The following is a 19483-nucleotide window of genomic DNA, read 5'->3' on the forward strand; positions in this document are numbered from 1 at the left end:
CTTGTCAGTGGGGAGGGGGCAGAGTTCTTGCTGGCCAGGCACAGCTGTGCTGCTCACAGAGCTCCAAATTGAAGTGCCGAGAGCAGCATCTCTGCACACAGTCTGCCACTGCTATCTTGAATTGAGGTGTCACGCGCAACGCTTCTGCACATGGTCTGTGAGCGGAAGTGTTGGGTGCAGCCATTTCACACTAGAAATTCTGGTCTGAAGTGCCAGGTGCAAGGCCTCTGCACGTGGTACCCTATGAGCAAGTGAACCTAGACTGAGCACAAAGGAAGGAAAAGTTAGATTTTATTTGATTACCCGGATTCTATTTTTATTTCCCAAGAATTTTAGTGGGATTTGCCAGTGACGCTGTCATCTCAAAATATGTTAGCTATTGTCATGCAATTAAATTCAACGAAAGACAGAATCAAGTCTGTCTCATTCATCTTTATAAACCTGGCACGTGGCCCAACACGTATCTGCCCTGCCCACCTGACCTTACACGCACACGTGCACACGTGCACGCACGCACACACACACACAGATTGGGAAAGTTTATTGAAGGAATTGGGACTTGAGAAGAACTTTAAAGAATGTGTGGAACATTAATACATCAAGGAATATGAGAAAAGTTACTACCTGAGCAAAAAGACCTGGTAAAACATGGAAACCAAAATGTGTATGACAGTCAGGGACTGAAGAGGAGACAGGCAAGCCAGAAGGAAAAATACATAGCATCCAAACAACTTTAATTTTGAAAGATGCTAAAATCACCTCATCTATATTTCATTTTGTGAAGCAAGAAAGCTGAAGCTCAGAGGAGTTTAAATAACTCGTAGTGGTAGACATTGGCATTGCTGAGATTACAACCCAGATTGCCTGACACATTCTTCAATGCTCATTTGAGAAGGGACTGGAAGAAAATTCTGGGAAGCCAGTCGGGAGTCATATGGTAGAGTTCTCCATTTGAAAAATTCACTCCTTAAGTAATGAGGATCTCTCTTATCTGTTACCAGCAGTGTAAACAAGGTTAGAATGAAATTCCCTGGACAGTCTCTTTGGGAGGCATGACCAGGGAAAGTGGGACCACAAAGCAAAGCACCATGGATCAGCAAGCATGATTCCTGAGAGAGCATGGACTAAAAAATCCCAAACTAATTCAGAAGAAAACATCCCACTTGTGTTGGTAAGGGGAGAAAGTGTGGACCTATTGCTTGATTTAATCAGAGACTAAGAGAAGAGAAGAACTTCCCCCACCCTGAAAACACCATATTGTGTTTGTAGCGTGTCCGACACTAACAGAAGGTAAAAACTACACATAATACTACGATTGTTACTTTGGCTTTTTCATTTTTTGTTTTTTTGTTATTTTTATTACTCACAGAACCTATCCCTTTGTGTTTATGGCCAGATATCTTTTTAGTCTTATTTTATAATGGAGCAACACTTAGTTAAATATGAATAACACTCTGGTTTCTGGACACCCATTGCTTCATTTATTACACCTGATACTGTCCTACCCAAAAAAACGTGGAACCAGCACCTGACATCTTCCCCAGGAAGGTAAATGTTGCTCATTTTTTACTTGTCATCTAATAAGTAAAAGCCAGATTTGGAGGTGGAAACTTCAAAGTGCAGTTGCTTCATCCTGAGAAAATGCTGGTGTCTGTTTACATTCATATATTAATGGAATAATTTCCAGATCAGTCCAAGTACTTGAGACACATCAACGATACATATGCCCCCATTGTTCTTAATTAGCTTCTGATTAAAATGTCTTCTCATGCTCTTCAAGCTTAATTGTTGTCATTGAGATCCACGGAAGTACTCTTGCAAAGATTTCTGCATCGAGAGTTAGAGGCAGGGGATCTATAGTGAAGCACATGTCCCCAGGAATTTCTTCAGGAATTTCTTCTCTCTTTCCTAATTATAATCAGTATCTGACTGCCATCATACAAAAATTGTAATACCCAGGTAATGGACGCCCTGAAAACATACTGTGGCTGTGATATTTGAGCCCTTTAGGCAAAGGATCCCTGCAGGGCCAGTCACTGTGTTCAGCAGTGCTCAGCAGTTCCATCCGGAAGTTTCTTCCATCAGTGGATAGCGTTTACTCCTCTTCTCCACTGGGACGTAAGCATCACTGAGCTGAAGTTAGGCCTAAATTCCAACATGGTGTTCCTTGCAGTGGACCTTGGGATACTCTCCTCAACATCAATTCCACCCCTTAACCCACTGTGTAACAGCACTAGTTTTCAACCCTGGATGCACATCACAATCTACCTGGGAGATATTTTTAAAAACACGGATCCCTACGGACTATCCTTGACCAGTTCAATCTGAATCTTTGTACAGAGGTTAAGAGCAAGGGCTGAGGAACCAGTAGCCTGAACTCGTATCCTGGCCCTACAATGCAAACTTGGGGCAGGTCTTTAAACTCTTAGTGCCTTAATTTTCTCAAGCATTAAGTTTGATTATAACAGTACCCATCTCATGGGAGTATGGTGAAAAGTATATGAGTAAATATTTATAAAGTACTTAGAATAGTGGTTGGCACATATAAACATAACTATTTGTTATGATAGTGATAAAGATGATGTTGATTTTGATCATGAACATCATGATGGAGGAAATGGAGCTAGAGCTTGATCAAATTGTGTTTGAAGTCCACCCTACCTCTGATATTTTCATATTAAAGAACCAAAAAAACTGCTTCTGTTTTTAAAGCCTTTTTGAGTTTATCTTTCCTATTATTTGCAACTGATATGCAACCCATTATTTGCAGCTTCTTAGACTAGGCTGAGAAGCCCGTGGGTGGTCCGTGAATACTATAGAAAGACCGTCAGGCTGTGACTTAGAAGAAATGAGTTCTGGTCCAAGTGCTACTCTACCTAAGGAGCAGATGATTTCAGAAGGCTTTGGAGCATTAATTTTATAACATATGAGAGTCTGTGGAATTGATATCTGGTAACCCACCAGCTAAGACTTTTCACCCCTCAATTCTGTTTATCTAAGAAATGAGGAGGCTGAACTAGAAGAACTTGAAGGATGATCAGGCTTAAGGAGCCCATGTTTTTATTATCTCCTGGAGGCCAGGGGCTAAGTTAACTCTTAGTATAAGAACATTAGTGGACTGAACTTTGTAGTGACTTCCTTTGCAGAAGAGTTTGTTTCCACCCCCTCCCTGAAGATAAATAGGAGGGAGGTGTTCAATGCTTCTGATTTTCAGAATGGAAACCAAGGCAACAGGAGAAAACAATTCCAGAGAGGTGGCGATGAATACAGAAATTACCTGTCTTTGTTACATGTTTGGAACAGAGCCATTCTACGATTGATCTATGCATCTCAAGAGCCTATATACACAGCACTGAGATCTTTTCTTAAATAGAAGAGCCTTAAAAGCAACATTAAAAAAAAACAAATTGTCCCTTGCCTCTGGCTACCTCCCATGTAGCTCATCCAAGATTGGTTGAGGTAACCTGAGGGGGCACATCAGGATTTTAGGCCATGGCCGTGCAATATCCGAACATCCACGTGAGAATTGAATTTTAAAGCAGAGAATACAAACTGACCACTGACACATTCAATGTGGCTGACAGGTAGGTTTTGTTCAGCCTATAGTTTCCTTTTATTTGAATTTGGAGCCAACTTTTTAAATCAGTAGTTTACAAATAAAAATTCTGGTTTCTGGGCTCTCTGGAAAAAATTGGAAGATCTGGCAACACTGGGCTGACATTTCCCCTGGGAACAATAAGCTATAACTGACTGGCAGCTGCCCAGAGACTTACCCAGTTTGCTGCAGTCCTCACCCCGCCTAACATCAGTTGAACATGGGGGCTGACAGGGTTCATCATACGGCTTTTGCTTTATCTGCTCCACTCGCTTCTACCAACTGGTTGACCCTCACAGATATTTGAGTTTGCAGCCTTAGCTTGCCTTTAAGTTTTGTCCACATCCAAGTTGATACAGCTGAATTTAGCTTTTTAAAAACTGAACAAAGTGCAAATGATGCAGTGAGGAGGGGTGAGTAGTATTGGCTATAGGATGCCATGCAACTGGTTTAACTGTTTTACTTTCAAAAAATTTCCACTTATGTTCTCTAGACACAGAAATGTAGTTGGTTGTATTTGAACTTCAAATGTGGTCTCAGACCTCTATGGGTCACAGAGAAGTGACAGTTCTTCAGATCACCTACTGAGATGAATTGAGGAAGAGTTTCCTGGCATAGGCCTCAAATTACTTTACAGATTAGCCTGAAGCCTTCTCTGCATTTTCCTCATTTCCTTTATGGAGCCTAAGTCAGAAATAGCTTTTCTAGTACCATCTATTAGAAGCACATGAAATGTCAAGCCAGATTTATGGATTAAGAAATTGACATTGGATCATAATTCAGTTTAGAGTAGAAGGAATGAGAATGCCAAAAATGACTTGGAGCCAATTGTTTTTGTGGTCACAACAAGAACAACAATAAAAAGAGTGTGTTCGTTTCTAAGTCAAAGCCCCTCCTCCCTCCATCCCTGCCCCCAACTCTCTTTTGATGTATACCAGCTACACAAATACTGTATATACAACTAAAATGGAGACCTAAAATCTGCTTACTATTTAGCTTTTTTTCCCAGATATCTAACTCTGGGCTCCTTCTCTATGACCACCATTTCCTTCCTTCCTTATTTCCCAGTTCTTCACTTCTACTGAATCTCTCTGCCTTTGTACATAGCCATCTCTTTAACTAAATTATGGCTGCCAGGGTGGAAACCCATCTTGTTCAACATTGTTACCCCAATTCCTGAGCATGCTACTTGACACTGTAGAAGTTCAACCTATTTTTAGTTACATAAATAATCGGTGACCTCCAGTACCTCAAGCTGTTTCTCTAATTCCAAGATGCTAGCCTCCTTCTTGTTCTGTTTACCTCACTACCAAACCTGAACCCCATGGTCAGCCATGTTAGTGAATTCTTACATTTCACTATCTTCCATTTCCCTTGGCCAAGTTCCTAGACTGTCAATAGTTACTGGAAAGAGTTTTAAAGACATATTTATTACTTCTAAAGAAACATATGTTATAAAATAGTAACTGGTCCTTCACAGACATACAATGATGAGAGTATTCAGTCAATTCTTGTTGACTCTGTCTCAACATATGTCCCCAAAATGTTCTAAGATCTTTAGTTTCCCCAACACTCCACACTCATCCTCCTCAGGCACATTAGATGACCTAACCCACCTGTGAAATTTAGATAACCCAACTCAAGCTCCCTTAATTCCCTATTTCCCTTTTCAAAATATTATTCCATTATTACTTCCCTTTATTTTTCTGTTTGTCCTTCTTTGTCATCTAATTGTTCTAATTGTTCATGAATTCCTTCCTATCCCATCATCTCTAGGACCTTTTTCTGGATCTTTCTTTCTCTCTATGTCTCTTTTATTTTTCTCTTCCCATTTTTCTCTTCTGTTTTTATTTGTTGTTTGTCTGTTGTGGTCTGACTTTCATCTGCTTCACATGTCTAAAGAAGCTCTTTTGAAAGTTCACAATGATGTCACGACTGTCAAAGCCAAACTTTCTAAATTCTGTTCCACTTAAACATTTGCATTTTAGCACTATGTTTATCACTTTCTTTTTAAATTCTTTGTAACAAAAACTTTCATGATAGCATCACATTTTGGTTCCATTACTTTTTCAGGTACTTCTTACCTAAATCCTATTTTTGGCTTCTTGTCCTACATTCTTAATCATGCAGACCCGTAATGAATTTTGATTCTTCCCTTTGCCTTTGCACCCCTTGTGTAATCAGTGCCCAAGTCTTGAAGTGTTCTTTAAGAGGCGAGATACCCATTTAACTAACCACGTTGCCATGTGGTACTCAGTTTGAACATTTCAGTCTCCTTTTAGGAGCCTAAGATGTTCTAGGTGGATACTCTGGAAAACCTCCAATAAGTAAGAGATTAAAATCAGGAATGTGGCTGAATCTGTAAAACAGAAAAGCAGTTTTGTATTTGACACACGACAAGTGAGATGATACTTAAGCACATTTATCTTCTGCCTCTACTTCTGGATGAGCTCAGAGAATACTCATACCTTATGGTCAATCTTTCCTTCACTCCTTTCCCACTAAGAGGAGAGAAAGGAGAAGTGAACTCTGTGTATTAGAGGGGATCATTCTTCCTCGCAAGTGAGATAAATACAACTCAAACAAGCTCAGGCTAAAGTGGAGGATTTATTGGCAAAAATAAGTAAACCTGGAGAAGAGAAGTAGTGACTCTGGGACAACCAGAACACTTGACTCAGCACTGCTCCTTATCCTTGGCCCATACTTCTCTTTCACTTCAATTATATTTTCTCTGGTCAACTTTATCTATGATGCTTGAATCACGGCCACTGGAAGTCTGGGTTCACATATTCTCACTTTTTCCAGCAGAGAAAAGAGGATATTTTCCTCTGCTCCAATTAAAAAAAATAGGAAACACTTTGATATACCAGCTAATATATTAATTCTTATATCATTTTGGTTGGTTGGGCATATAGGGTCATATATGAAGCTGGCAGCTCTCATTCACATATAATAAGATCCATAAGATATGGGCCTGTACAGCATCTCCCTCAAGCCAAAATCTGTCCAGATCCAGTACATGATCCCTATTTTAGCAGAATGATCATTTAGATTTGCTCTCAAAATTTAAGTATCTTTTCTTTCAACCAGGACAGTTTGATTTTAAGCTTTACTTTAGTTCAGAAAATTTGACTTTTCCTAGTTTAAAAAATTGGTGTTTCATGCATTGTGGCCACTGGGTTGAAAGTTAAGGTTTAAGTGCAGACTTTACTAATCTTAGAATCTCAGAAATCAAAATTACTTTGACAGAATTCACCAAATGGATTATATGGCAATGGTACTTGTGTGTACTTTACAGAGGGTAGAAAATTTCATGAAAACTCTTAGAACTGCCCATCAGAGCTGGACTGAGGTTGAATCCACATAGTGCCGGCACAGGCCTGACAAAAGGGCAGGTGTAGAGTCATGCCATTTCTCTGCTATCAGCACCACTGTTGTAGACATTGTCATTGCTGCCCTCTTCCATCATTCTTACTCCTGAAGACCACTAGGAACCCCTGTTCCTCTATCCCTGGATTTGAGCTCAGGAATATGAAATAGATGAAAGAATATCTTTGTCTCACAGTCTAAATCCCACATAAAGTTTTCATTCACAGATTACAGCTCACTCTATATAATATCTGAATAATTAAAAATTATGTCCAAGACCTGGATAATACACTGATAAATCTAAGGTCCTGTTTTGACAAGCCTTTGTCAGCAAGCTCCCAAAGGGAGAAAAAAAATTCAGCATAACAGATTATAAGTAACTACATGTGTCTGAGAATAGATGTAGTGGAAACTTCAGACAGTCAAACAATCAAATACAGAGATGCTCTTCCCAAACAGAAATCTTCTTTTTTGGCTGCTGTGATTGAAAACAATTTTCTATGTAAGACTTTTACCACAGTTGAGAATAATAATAAAGGGTTACAGAATCAGAAAATTCTTTCCAAGCCATCTAAAAAAACAAACTGACAAAAATCAAAGCTTGGAACAAGCCGACACAGACGCTAATTCATGAATTCAGCTTGCCTCAGCTTCTGCTGCAGCTTTTTTTTTTTTTTTAAATTGGATACTCAAGGTCAGTCGTTGCAAATCAGTAATTGGTGATCTATTGTGTTAAACTCACGTGAGGGACAGTCAATTCTGTAACAGCAACTGCTTTAGGAAGTAAGAAATCGTTAGTGCCTTCAGTATCCCAAACAAAAATAATATACTAATGAATGTGCTACGTACTGATGAGAAGGATCTAATATGCATTTCCACAGAAATGTCTTGTAATTTAGGATTAATTAATGTCCAATTATTGTAAGCTGTAAGTAATAAATTTTAAAAGCTCTACACTTCCATTTTGTAATGTTTTTAGAAAATGGAACATTAGATGTTTTTAATCTTGTCTGTTCTTGCAAAATACCCCAGATAACATGCTGTTTTGCATTTCGAATAATATAAACTCATCTAAATGCAAAACCAGGGTCCAATCAGAATAAGATGGTAATCAAATTACAATATTCAATGATGAGTTTTCCAAGCTGACTTCTATCATGAATTTCAAGATCTTACAAGGTTTCTATTTGTTTGTACAACTGCAAAGGGCTCAATTATAGAGCTTAGAGAGAGTCTAAAAATAACGTCAGACTAATTAAAAGATTCAACGGGATTTGGGCTAGCACTGTTTTGAAACTCTTTTTAATCTGTTTGGCTTTCCAAATGGACTTTGGAAGCTAAGGCTCCCTTTTAAATATGTTGAAGTAAAAACACCTGGCAAAGGAAATAAAAAGGAATTTGTAGCCTTCCTCTTCCTGGTACCTAAAATGACAGAGACCAGTGTGCAGCTCTGTGTAAGAAGATGAGGCCAGCAGTGAGGGAGCTGCCTCCAAATCCTCCTGGACTCTTACGGGGACTCAGCTCATTTTCTGGCATTATTGTGCATGTTGCAAACAAGCCGGAGGGTCTGTAGCTTCAAGTTGCTGAATCTTTGAAAAACTCAGGCAAGAGTTTCAGTCTTTGAAGTCATTTTCCCTTTGGGAGGTAAGATCCAGGTAATCAGGAAAAACTCAGGAGGTCGGGCTATTATGATAATGTTCTGCCAGTGCAGTTTTGGCTCACAATGTTACATCACTTGGATCATCAAACTTGTGGGAACTCCCAGCAGGGCTTCCACCTCAACAGTTGGTTGCTTTGTTTGACAAACACGGCAGTGACAGGGTGGGGGATTAAAAGCACCTAGAGGGCTGAAACTTTTCCCCATTCATCAGATGGTACAGTATTGTGGTTCATTGAAAGTGGTTTTTATTTTGTTCTTCTCTTTTACATTTCTCTGTTTGGACTGTCTTTTTTCTTTTCTTTTCTTTTCTTTCTTTCTTTTTTTTTTTAAATAACAGGGAGTTCTGAGATTTTCCATAAGATATGAGGTAAAATGTTAGGAAATTATTGTCTTTGCAGAAATGCTAATTTCTCACTCGAAGGAATCACAGAAATGAATTTCACTGATTTCAAGGCTTCCAAAGTTGTATAAATACTATATTCATTAAACTCCTATTCTGGAGGTTATATAGGTACCAGGGCATCTGTCACTGTCACGGAAGAATATTAGAGTGAGCTAACAGCTTGAGGAAGAGTACAGCCTTGTAATTTGGTCTTATGTTGTGCTTATTAATGTGCAAACCACCATGGCAAATGCTGTTTATGTTCCTGTGCCATTTAAATGAACAAAAGAGAGATTGCGACCAAGGCAATGACATCATCATTAAACTGAAGGAGGCAAGTTGAGCCTCTCAGATCTTCAATGTAATAGTTGTAAACCTCATTTCAGAGGTTGCATTTCCTTTAGAAGACTTCCTTTAATGGTTAAGTATTTTTAAGGGCAGTAACCCACGAATAAAATATCTGTGAGTGAGGGAACTCTAAACTCTTATAAAGCTAACTCAATTATCTATGCAAATGGAAGCACGGGTTACATAAATCAACAATTTCCAAAGCGAATCCCCTAGTTTAAATTGAGCCAATAATTTCTACATTTCATCTTCTGTCTTCAACAAAACCTCTTTTTTCTCCCTAACCAGAGCTGCAGTTAAACAACAAAACAAACCAGCTCGAATTTCATCTCACCTTCTTTTTCCACCCCTAGAGCATCTGATCAATGGAAGAGGTCAAAGGATAGAAGCAAAAGGACGGAAACCCCACCAAATAATCAATCCTTGAAGAATCCAGTATCAGGTGAATTCATATTATTATTTTCATCAGACTCATATCAACAGTTAGCAAATCCCAATCTTAAGGCTATCCAGAATGCCGACAACAATTAGTGGTCAGATTCACTTGAATAGGGTTTTCTCTGTGGCTGTTTGTGCTGAGTACAATCTAGATGAGTCTTTACAAAAGAAAGTATCTTGAAGGTAAGAAAAAGGACTAGGTAATGAAAGAAAGTCATAGAGTCCCATGAAAAACACAGAGGCCCTTTAAAAAATAGCTAAATCCCTTGGAGATTGTTTGTAGTAGTGGGAGGAAAAGATAACATAAAGTTCAATAGGTGGACAGAGGTGATGAAGGAAAAAGATGCCAGACTATTTCTATCAAAGGGAAATCAGAAAGCATGTGAGAAACACCATCACTTTGTGAAAGTGTTAGACATGGGATAATGTATGAGCCCATCTGGAAACATAACATAACAATCCTATTCTATGTTACCCACATACCATATTCCTTTATGCTACTTACAACTTGAGACTACCTTATATATCAGTGTATGCAGTTATATCCTTAGGGGTTATAAAAAGTACTATTTTATCAAATAATTTCTATTTTTATAGTAAGTTTACCTTTAACTTTTGAACATCTTAAATCTTCTGACCATAAGCAGAGAACAGATTTTAAACATGGTTACATAGCAGTTTTCTCATTGGGGGTACACCTCTACTTTTCTAAGAAAAATAACTATCCAGATGAAATTGGGATCATAGATGAAGGCAATTCATACTTTTAGAAGAGAAGTGGTGAGTAGAGAAGCTGACCCAGCTTGTCAACAGAAAATGTGGAATAGGTGCCTCTTCTTAGAAATAGCTTTGGGACTTCCCTGGTGGCACCGTGGTTAAGAATCCTCCTGCCGGGCTTCCCTGGTGGCACAGTGGTTGAGAGTCCGCCTGCCGATGCAGGGTACACGGGTTCGTGCCCCGGTCCGGGAAGATCCCACATGCCGCGGAGCAGCTGGGCCCGTGAGCCATGGCTGCTGAGCCTGCGTGTCCGGAGCCTGTGCTCCGCAACGGGAGAGGCCACAACAGTGAGAGGCCTGCGTACTGCAAAAAAAAAAAAAAAAAAAAAAAAGAATCCACCTGCCAATGCAGGGGACACGGTTCGAGCCCTGGTCCGGGAAGATCGTACATGCCACAGAGCAACTAAGCCCATGTGCCACAACTACTGAGCCTGCGCTCTAGAGCCTGCGAGCCACAACTACTGAGCCCACGTGCCACAACTACTGAAGCCTACATGCCTAGAGCCCATGCTCTGCAACAAGAGAAGACACCACGATAAGAAACCCATGCACCGCAACAAAGAGTAGCCCCCACTTGCTGCAACTAGAGAAAGCCCGCGTGCAGCAACAAAGACCCAACACAGTGAAAAATATACACATATGAACATACATGAGCATTTGTTCTTTTAGTATCTGCTTAGCATTTACATGCCTTTCCTAACAGAACTCCTGGATCCTTTCCGGGAATTATCTTTTTCCCAATGAATACTGGAAGAACCTCTCTCCTTTACCCAATAGATGGGTATATGAGCCTAGCTAGGCCAAAAGAATGTTCACTCCCTGGAATCTAATCGGAGCAACATTATAAAGAGACAGAAAATGTTTGGAGTTCTCTTCTATCTGAGAGCCAGCCTCCTGATCCAAGTCTCTTGCTATTACAGTTGACGCTCTTGCTATCACAGTTGGCCTTCCATATCCACAGGTTCCCCATTGGTGGATGTGACGGGCCAATTGTACTGTGCCATTTTATATAAGGGACCTGAGCATCCGTGGATTTTGGTACCCACGGGGGTCCTGGAACCAATCCCCCATGGTGCTGAGGGACAACTGTATTGTGGTTCCTGCTCTTTTTTTCTAGCACTGCATTGGTTCCTGTCCATTCAAAGCCCAGGTCTTCAGGCTCCTATACATTCTCTGAGCTCACTACATCTGTCCCATCAATTTCCTTTTGCTAAAGTTAGCCAGACTCCATTTTTGTTGCTTTCAGCAAAAGAATTATGATATATGGAATCTTTAAAGCAGCTTAGAAACTGAGAGGACATAAAATGTAGAGTGAAAAAGAAAGGATCAATGTCAATAACACAGAATTTTAAATCAGACCATTAAAAAAAGAAAGCTGTTGGAAGTCGGTCCTCAGACTTGCTGCAGGAGTCATGGGAGGTAAGAGTGATGCTGAGAAGACAACATCTCCCTGAAGGGATGCTTCCTTTAACGCATATGCCTGACAAGCACTTCTATCCTCAGAGAACACTCTCTGAAGGAGTTAGACCAATGGTCCTCAATCTTTTTCCACCCCAGCACACCTGGGGGAGGAGAAAGAGTCTCATCAACACTACATCCCCAGGCAGCAGTGATTCTGAGTTCTGGAGGCAGATCAGAAAGGGCGAGGGGGCTGGAAAAGCCCTTTGGGTGATCGGAATTCATCTCCCCTGCACACCTGTCAGCTTTAAAAGACAACTGCTTTTTCGTCTCCCCCCGACACCTGTCAGCTTTAAAAGACAACTGCTTTTGATGTTAGGAGACAAGTTGGAATAAATTTGAAAAGTAGGATTAATTACTGATAAAGAAAAGAAGACCCCAAAAATATACCAACAATAAAACGTAGGGTAATAAATTTTAAAAACAATTTACTGTTAAGTTTTTTCAGCCTCCTTATTTTGTTTGAAGACAATGTGGCAGAGAACTAGAAGGGTTATATAGCCAGTCTGGTAAGGCAGGACTTAGGGTTCTTGTTTCTCCAACCATGGCTCATTTGACTAAGACAACCTGCAGACCGATTTTTAAAATCTTTCTCCAAATAATATTGGTTCTTACTGTATAAGAGTGGTTACCCGTCAAAGATTCATCACGACATATTAACAAAAAATATATAGCAAAAGTTCAAATTGATTTATATATCTATCAGAGGCTCAGATTCATTTTACATTAAAAAAAATCACCACCAAGCTTTTTATGTGATAATTACTGACAAAACATTCAGGAGCACATCTGGGTGTAAATTGAGGTACTTTAATATAAAAAATGAACACCAATCCACATTAAAGAATATCACTTCAAATATACTTCAGATGCCCTTTGAGATAAGAAAATATTGTGAAAAATCTGCATTCGAAATTGACTTCGGTAGACGCTAGACCGACCACTATTTTATTTTCCACAAAAAACATTCTTCCTTTTCTTTTTTCAGAGTGAAAGTAGTTGTGCCATTTTGGACAGTCTTTGGAATTTTATGTGCAGTAATCTTTTGTTCTGTGTTTTTTAAGCATAGAGACGGCTGATAGAGTTATCAAGCAGTTATCATTCTATCCATTCCTATTTGGTTTTTTGTCTTTCTATTTCTTATCCTTCACTGATAATACAGACTTGTCTTTTGACTGCAATTCCTTTTTTTATGGTTCATAGTTTCTGAATAACATGGCCTTCTGTGATAAAGACCCATCGAAAGCATCATTATTCTGCATTTATCTGCATTGAACTGCCTGTTTCATCTATTAGTATTTAAAAGGTTCTGCCTTTTTTTTTTTCTTTCTGTATCTGGCTGTAGTCCTTCAATTCATCTCATCTCTATTATCTGCTGGGATGAGGCTTTGACTTAGATTGTGGGTCAAAAAAAATCACATTATTCAAATTCTCTTTGACAATCAAAAAAAATTCCCATGCAGTCTTATTATTTTGGTGAAGATGGCAAACGAATATCGTTTAGCACTTCTGATGTTTCATCCTATCTTTCATACCCATTGCCCCTGGTAATGCGTTGCTATACAAGATGTACTGAAATAAACGATTTGTCCTTCGGTTCTTTCAGTCCTGTGTTCTTTGTCTGCTAATGGGGTTCCACATGCTTTGCTTTTCAGAACTCCTGGAATTGCTACATAGAATGATAACTGTTGAGCTGTTCTCACCCGTCTGAACACTGGCCATTGTAATCTGCAATACAACAAATGAGTAAAAATAGTTGAAAAGGAGGTTGAGATTTTACAATGAAGTTATGTTCAGTGTGGGGAAAACACAACTTGGATTAGAGATTGACGAAAGTGAACAACCAAGACTTTTCCAGGTTCCCTGAGACCTCCACAAACTCCTATTCATTGGGGTTTAATATCTGAAATATGCCAGAATGCTTTCAAAATCCTGTGCCCAAGCATGACGAGGAATATTGGGTATTTTTAATTCCTTCTCATTCCATTAATAGTGGTGCATGTATACTGAGCTCTTCTGGCTCGCTTGATTCTGCCTTCCCTGACCTCCCAACTTTGACTCATCAGTGCTAATTTCACCTTGGTACTCGCATATTATTTACACAATGCCCAGGGAAAGATAGAACTCAGAGTTTGAAAAGTATTTTAAATCTTACTTCAATTTAGAAGAGTACAGAACTAAAAGGAATCTTGAGAAACATTTAGTTAATTTCTCTACTTCTGCAGAGCAATGCCTAGACCATGCCTGAAAGGCAGATATCAGTCTTCCTTGTAAAAATCCTAAAGGGAAGGTAAACGACACAACATGCTTTGGTGACCTGTTCAAGGATATCTCAATCCTATTAGAAGAAAATCCTGTCAGACCTAACACCTTCATGTCAAACATTCCAACTTTTTAAAAACAGACCTTATTTATCATGCTGTAATGGAAACAGCCCTGTAATCAGAATCTGAAGATTTAAGTCGTTGCCTCTTCCTAGCTGTGGGCCTATTTCAAGCCATTGAACTTGAATGAGTCTGGATTTCTTCTTCTAAGAGAATTATATCAGCATAATTTGTTAAAGAATTGTGTTCACTTGTTTAAATTTACTGTTATCACTATCTTCATCAAGGACAATAACACGCTCAACACCTACTAAGTAAAGGGCCTTTTGCTAGGTAATCTGAAAAACAGGTATATGTGGTTTCTGTCAAGAAGAAGCTGAGCACTTAGTAGAGAGAAAAGACATATCCACAAAACATGCCCTAAATCAATAAGGTAACAGATGCCACATGTTAAGTCATGAGTGCAAAAAAAGCAAGTTCTACTGAAATTCAGAGGAGAAAAAATATGTTCGCTGGAGTAGCCAGAAAGTCAGCATATTCCTAAAGACGGTCACATGAGGCTTCTGAAAAGAAGTTAAGGGCAAATTGAGGCTCATTCCTTAAACACGGTATTCTGACTGAACAGAACTTAATTGGGAGTAAAAAGAACTCTTCTGTTGCCTTTCATTGAAAGAAATGACATCACCCATTTATTCATCCAACAAATAATGACAATTCCTCTGCTGTGTGCCAGATTAAAGAATATAAATAAAATGAAATGTACTTGTATTCGGAAAGAATCTTGTAGTTATGTGGAAGGAAACTGACTGAAACTGAAATAAATCAAATGATTTTCTCTCTGGACCCAGATGAGAAATACCATAGCCAGGATTCCAAATAAGTTGTGACTGGTTTCACATACAATTCTCTTTCTATCCTGTACCTCACATTCATTCCCAAATTCCACTTTGTTTCTCTTTCACACACACACACACACACACACACACACAAACTACATGCACACACATGTACTATGCTACTACATGTAGCATAGTAATATCCAATAATTAGTTATGTGTTTTTTAAAAACCCTTTTCGCCAATCTGTTTTCTCACCATTCAAGCAGAAGGAAGAGCTTACCGTATACAGTGAACTGAAAGAAGAGCTAATGTAAAAGACCAAAGGTTCAATTTATTAGATTTAAATTTTTTAGATAGATTTTGAAAATCTCTAGCAAAATAATGATCTTGAAAGTCGTGGCTTTTATTATCAAGAGCCAAGCACTTAAGAAAGAAAATATTTCTTTTTTCATTTTCTTATTTCAAACGCTTAGTTTTATATATTAAGAAATAATATTCAGAGCATGAGTTTATAACTAAAACCAATGTTTCTCAAAGCATGGTCTGCACACCATGTATATCAGAAGCACCTAGGATATGTCATAAAAATGCAGGTTGTGGAGCCCTGCACTGAGTCTTCAAGGACGAGGACAGAAATATGAATTTTAACAAGTAGCCTAATTTTCCTTGTCCATAATAAATTTTGAGTAGCTCTGCATATATTACAGAGAAGACACAATAAAATAGTCATTCTTTTTCCTGCTCAAACAGAGATAAGAGTTTCCCCAGCAGAAAAGCGACAATTGGAGGCACATGACTGGTGTAGAGATGATTTTGGGTCCCTGAGCAGGGTGTAGAACTTCACCTGTCTTAACCTGGGGGAGGTGGTGGGATAACAGAAATACCACTGGAAACCTGGGTACCTTTGGGAAAGCTCCAGAGCAGAAGAGCAGAGAGGACCAAACTATGATCTGATTTCCAGATTGTCTCACCTCCAGGGTACTGCAAACCTCATTAGAAAACAGCAGTTTCACCGTCACTCCAGAGTAATAGAAGACCAATAGCCAGGGAAGGCATAGTTAGGGATGTGCCTTACAGAAGCCTCACAATCCTGTGTACACCAGGAGGGTGTAGTAGTTCCTGAGAGGGTGAGCAGTCAGTATGAAGAACATGCAGTTAGAGTAACCAAATGGTATGGGTTGAATTGTGTTCCCCCTCCCAAAAAAGATATATTGGAGTCTTAAACCCTAGTTAGGACTTTACATGTAGATAGACCTGACTTATAGATAGGTCTTTACAAAGGCAATGAAGTTAAAATGAAGTTATTAGCCTGTGCACTAATCCGATATAATTGTTGTCCTTATAAAAAATGGGAAATTTGGACGTGGAGACAGACACACGTAGAGGGAAAACAATGTGAAGGGACACAAAGGGAAAACAGCTATCTACCAGCCGAGGAGAGAGATCTGAAATAAATCCTTCCCTCACAGCCTTCAAAAGGAACCAATCATGCTGACACCTTGATTTCAGACTTCTAGCCTCCAGCATTCATGTGGAAATGGGACTTAGTTTGCAGTCTTCCAGGGGAAATACAGCCTGGAAAGTCAGACTATGATTCTTTCTGTTCTGAGATCCTCTCAAATTTACTCAGGGTTTCCACTGATCTTTCTGTCATCTAAGTACATCAGTAGTGAATATCACAGGGCCAGAGACTAAAGTCCAAGACCAGGTAAGAAGTGCTAGACCTCAACTAAAGGCAGACAGAAGCACAAAAGGCATACAAATTCAATATCTCTCAGATGCCTGGAGAGTACATAGATCCTTCTGCTCTGCCCTGAGGGGAGGGAAAGTGGATCAGGTGGAAAATCCTGCATAGACTGAGTAGTTTCCAAAATACTACTTCTCATACGAGAAAGTCGCTGAGTTATCACAACAGTCACCATCAGCAGAAATTGGAACTTGAGAGGTTAGCCAGGCATAAAGAAACAAAAGAAGATATATTTTTTACATAGCCAAGTTTATAAAGAGTAAATACATGCATTATTTTCATTTCAGGAGATAGGCTTGGCACTTAAAGGTTGAGAATACACGGATGAACATCTCAGTTTATTGATTGACAAATGGTGCTGACGCAGTGTGAAGCACTTTGCGTACATCATTGCCATTTCTTACATCAGACCCATATGTGGGTATTATTATCAACCTTCAGCAAATCAACAAACTGGATCATCAAGATTGTATCAAGTCATCGTCACTGGCTGGTGAGTAGGCATCAAACTCAGTTCTATTTGCCTCTGTTACCTGCCTTTTATTTGTTAGGCCCTAATATGTTTTAAATAGAATAATGTAAGAGAGGTATTAAATTGCAGTAAATAATTCCATAAATGTCATAAGAAATGCATGAACAGAGTGAGGTAGGAGCAGGGAGTCACTACTGCCAAAGGTCTCAGGAAATGTCATAGAAAAGTAATTTTTTTTAGCTGTGTTTCAGCTAGGATAAGAGTTTTGGAAGCAATGAATGGGACGGAAGGTGTTCCAGGAGAAGGAAGTCATAAGCCAGGCCTGGGGTTATGAGAGGTTATGGCTTATGCAGAGAAGTTGAGAAGGTGGGCTATTCAGCCACAGCATGGGTCTGCCAGGAAGCAGGTCTACCCTGGGGAGGTGGGTTGAGCCAGAACGTGAAGGCATTGCAGAGTCATGCAGTTTTATAAGTACAGAAATGGTTGTGATCAGATTTGTTTTTAGGAAGAACTAAGGGAAAAATGAAGAGTCGATTAAGGGAGACCAGCATGTGATGGGAAGGCCCAAGGTGGGGGCAGGGGTCCCTTTGCCAAGATCCGGGAGAAAGATGATAAGGCCATAGAGGGCAAGGCCCAGATTTTGGAGTCCTTTTTTTTTTTTAATAAATTTATTATTTTTTTTCTTTTATTTGTTTTTGGCTGAGTTGTGCCTTTGTTACTGCACGTGGGCTTTCTCTAGTTACAGCAAGGGGGGCCTACTCTTTGTTGTGGTGCACGGGCTTCACACTGTGGTGGCTTCTCTTGTGGAGCACGGGCTCTAGGCGCCTGGCCTTCAGTAGTTGTGGCTCGTGGGCTCTAGAGGGCATCCTCAGTAGTTGTGGCGCACGGGCTTAGTTGCTCCGCGACATGTGGGATCTTCCCGGCCCAGGGCTCGAACCCATGTCCCCTGCATTGGTAGGCAGATTCTTAACCACTGCGCCACCAGGGAAGCCCTGGAGTCCTTCTTGAAGTGGAATTAGCAGACATTGGTGGTTCGTGGTATGTTTGGAGTGCAGATGATTGCATATTTAGGTCCTTATTTTGCAAGATGGGTGTATTGGGATGACTGTAAACATTGCAGGAAATAGGGGCACAGCCTCAGTGTGGTCACCAGTATTTGTATGAGATCTTACAGGGAGAATTGTATACAGGGAGAAGAGAAGGAGCAGAGGCCAAAAGATGAACAACATTCAAAAGCTTAAGTATAATGGAACTCTTGGCATGTCTTCACTCAGACTTTAAGCCATTTTTTCCTTAAAATAAATGCTCTAAATATTCAAGAAATGTAAGATTTTAGTGGAAAGAGTTCTGACGTACGTAGTAAGGTTCCAGTGCCAAATTTGCCACTACTTAATTTTGTGACCTCTGGCACGTCACTTAATGTAAGTCAGACTTGGCATCCTCCTCTGTAAAACTAGATCTCCAAGGTCCCTCTTTCTTGCTTTCAAATGCAATGATTCTCATTTGATTAGTTCCTTTGATTAGAGAATTTTAATTGGAGCATATCAAAGGCTATTGTGCCATGTGCTTTCCAAATGTTAGTGATGGGAAAAAACATTTTAATAATAATCCTGACTTCATGACTATAGACCTTTCAGACTTTTGCACCTCCAAGTCATCAGTAATTAGACCCTGGCATTTCTCTCTCTTTCTACCACTACTGAGAACAAATTCTATAGACTAGAAAGATGATGCAACACACTGGGAATACAAGAAAAGTAGTCAGAACTAGGTGGAAGCTTTCCCAAATTGTCATTGTAATTTATTGACATAATGGTCATCATTAATAGTGTCTGTGAACAGAGATGCTACATAATGTAAAAATTTCTTCCTCATTTGAAGAGCTTATGTTCTAAATAGGAAATGACATTTGGACATTGAGTTCATACAACAACAATCTAAAATCTTACAACAATCCTACAAAAGCAATCTAAAATCACTCAGTATGTGGGCTCTGCAATGAGGGAGAGAGATGATTAATCCCACAGCCTTGCCTCTGAGCTCTAGATCCTCCCATTCCAAGTATCATACATAAT

At 39.5% G+C, this 19483-nt stretch overlaps 1 long non-coding RNA gene across 7 annotated transcripts in view; it reads left to right on the plus strand.

Moving 5' to 3' along the window:
- Window positions 1-19483, plus strand: part of LOC307182973 — a 459338-nt gene that overhangs the window by 240385 nt on the left and 199470 nt on the right. For all 7 annotated transcript variants that reach the window (XR_013827313.1, XR_013827314.1, XR_013827315.1 and 4 more), the window contains 2 exons: window positions 9708-9796; window positions 17224-17429. This is a non-coding gene — a long non-coding RNA (uncharacterized lncRNA). The remainder of the gene's footprint in view (window positions 1-9707; window positions 9797-17223; window positions 17430-19483) is intronic.

This window comes from Stenella coeruleoalba (assembly GCF_951394435.1).
Source record: "Stenella coeruleoalba genome assembly, chromosome: 2".
Taxonomy (NCBI): Eukaryota; Metazoa; Chordata; class Mammalia; order Artiodactyla; family Delphinidae; genus Stenella; species Stenella coeruleoalba.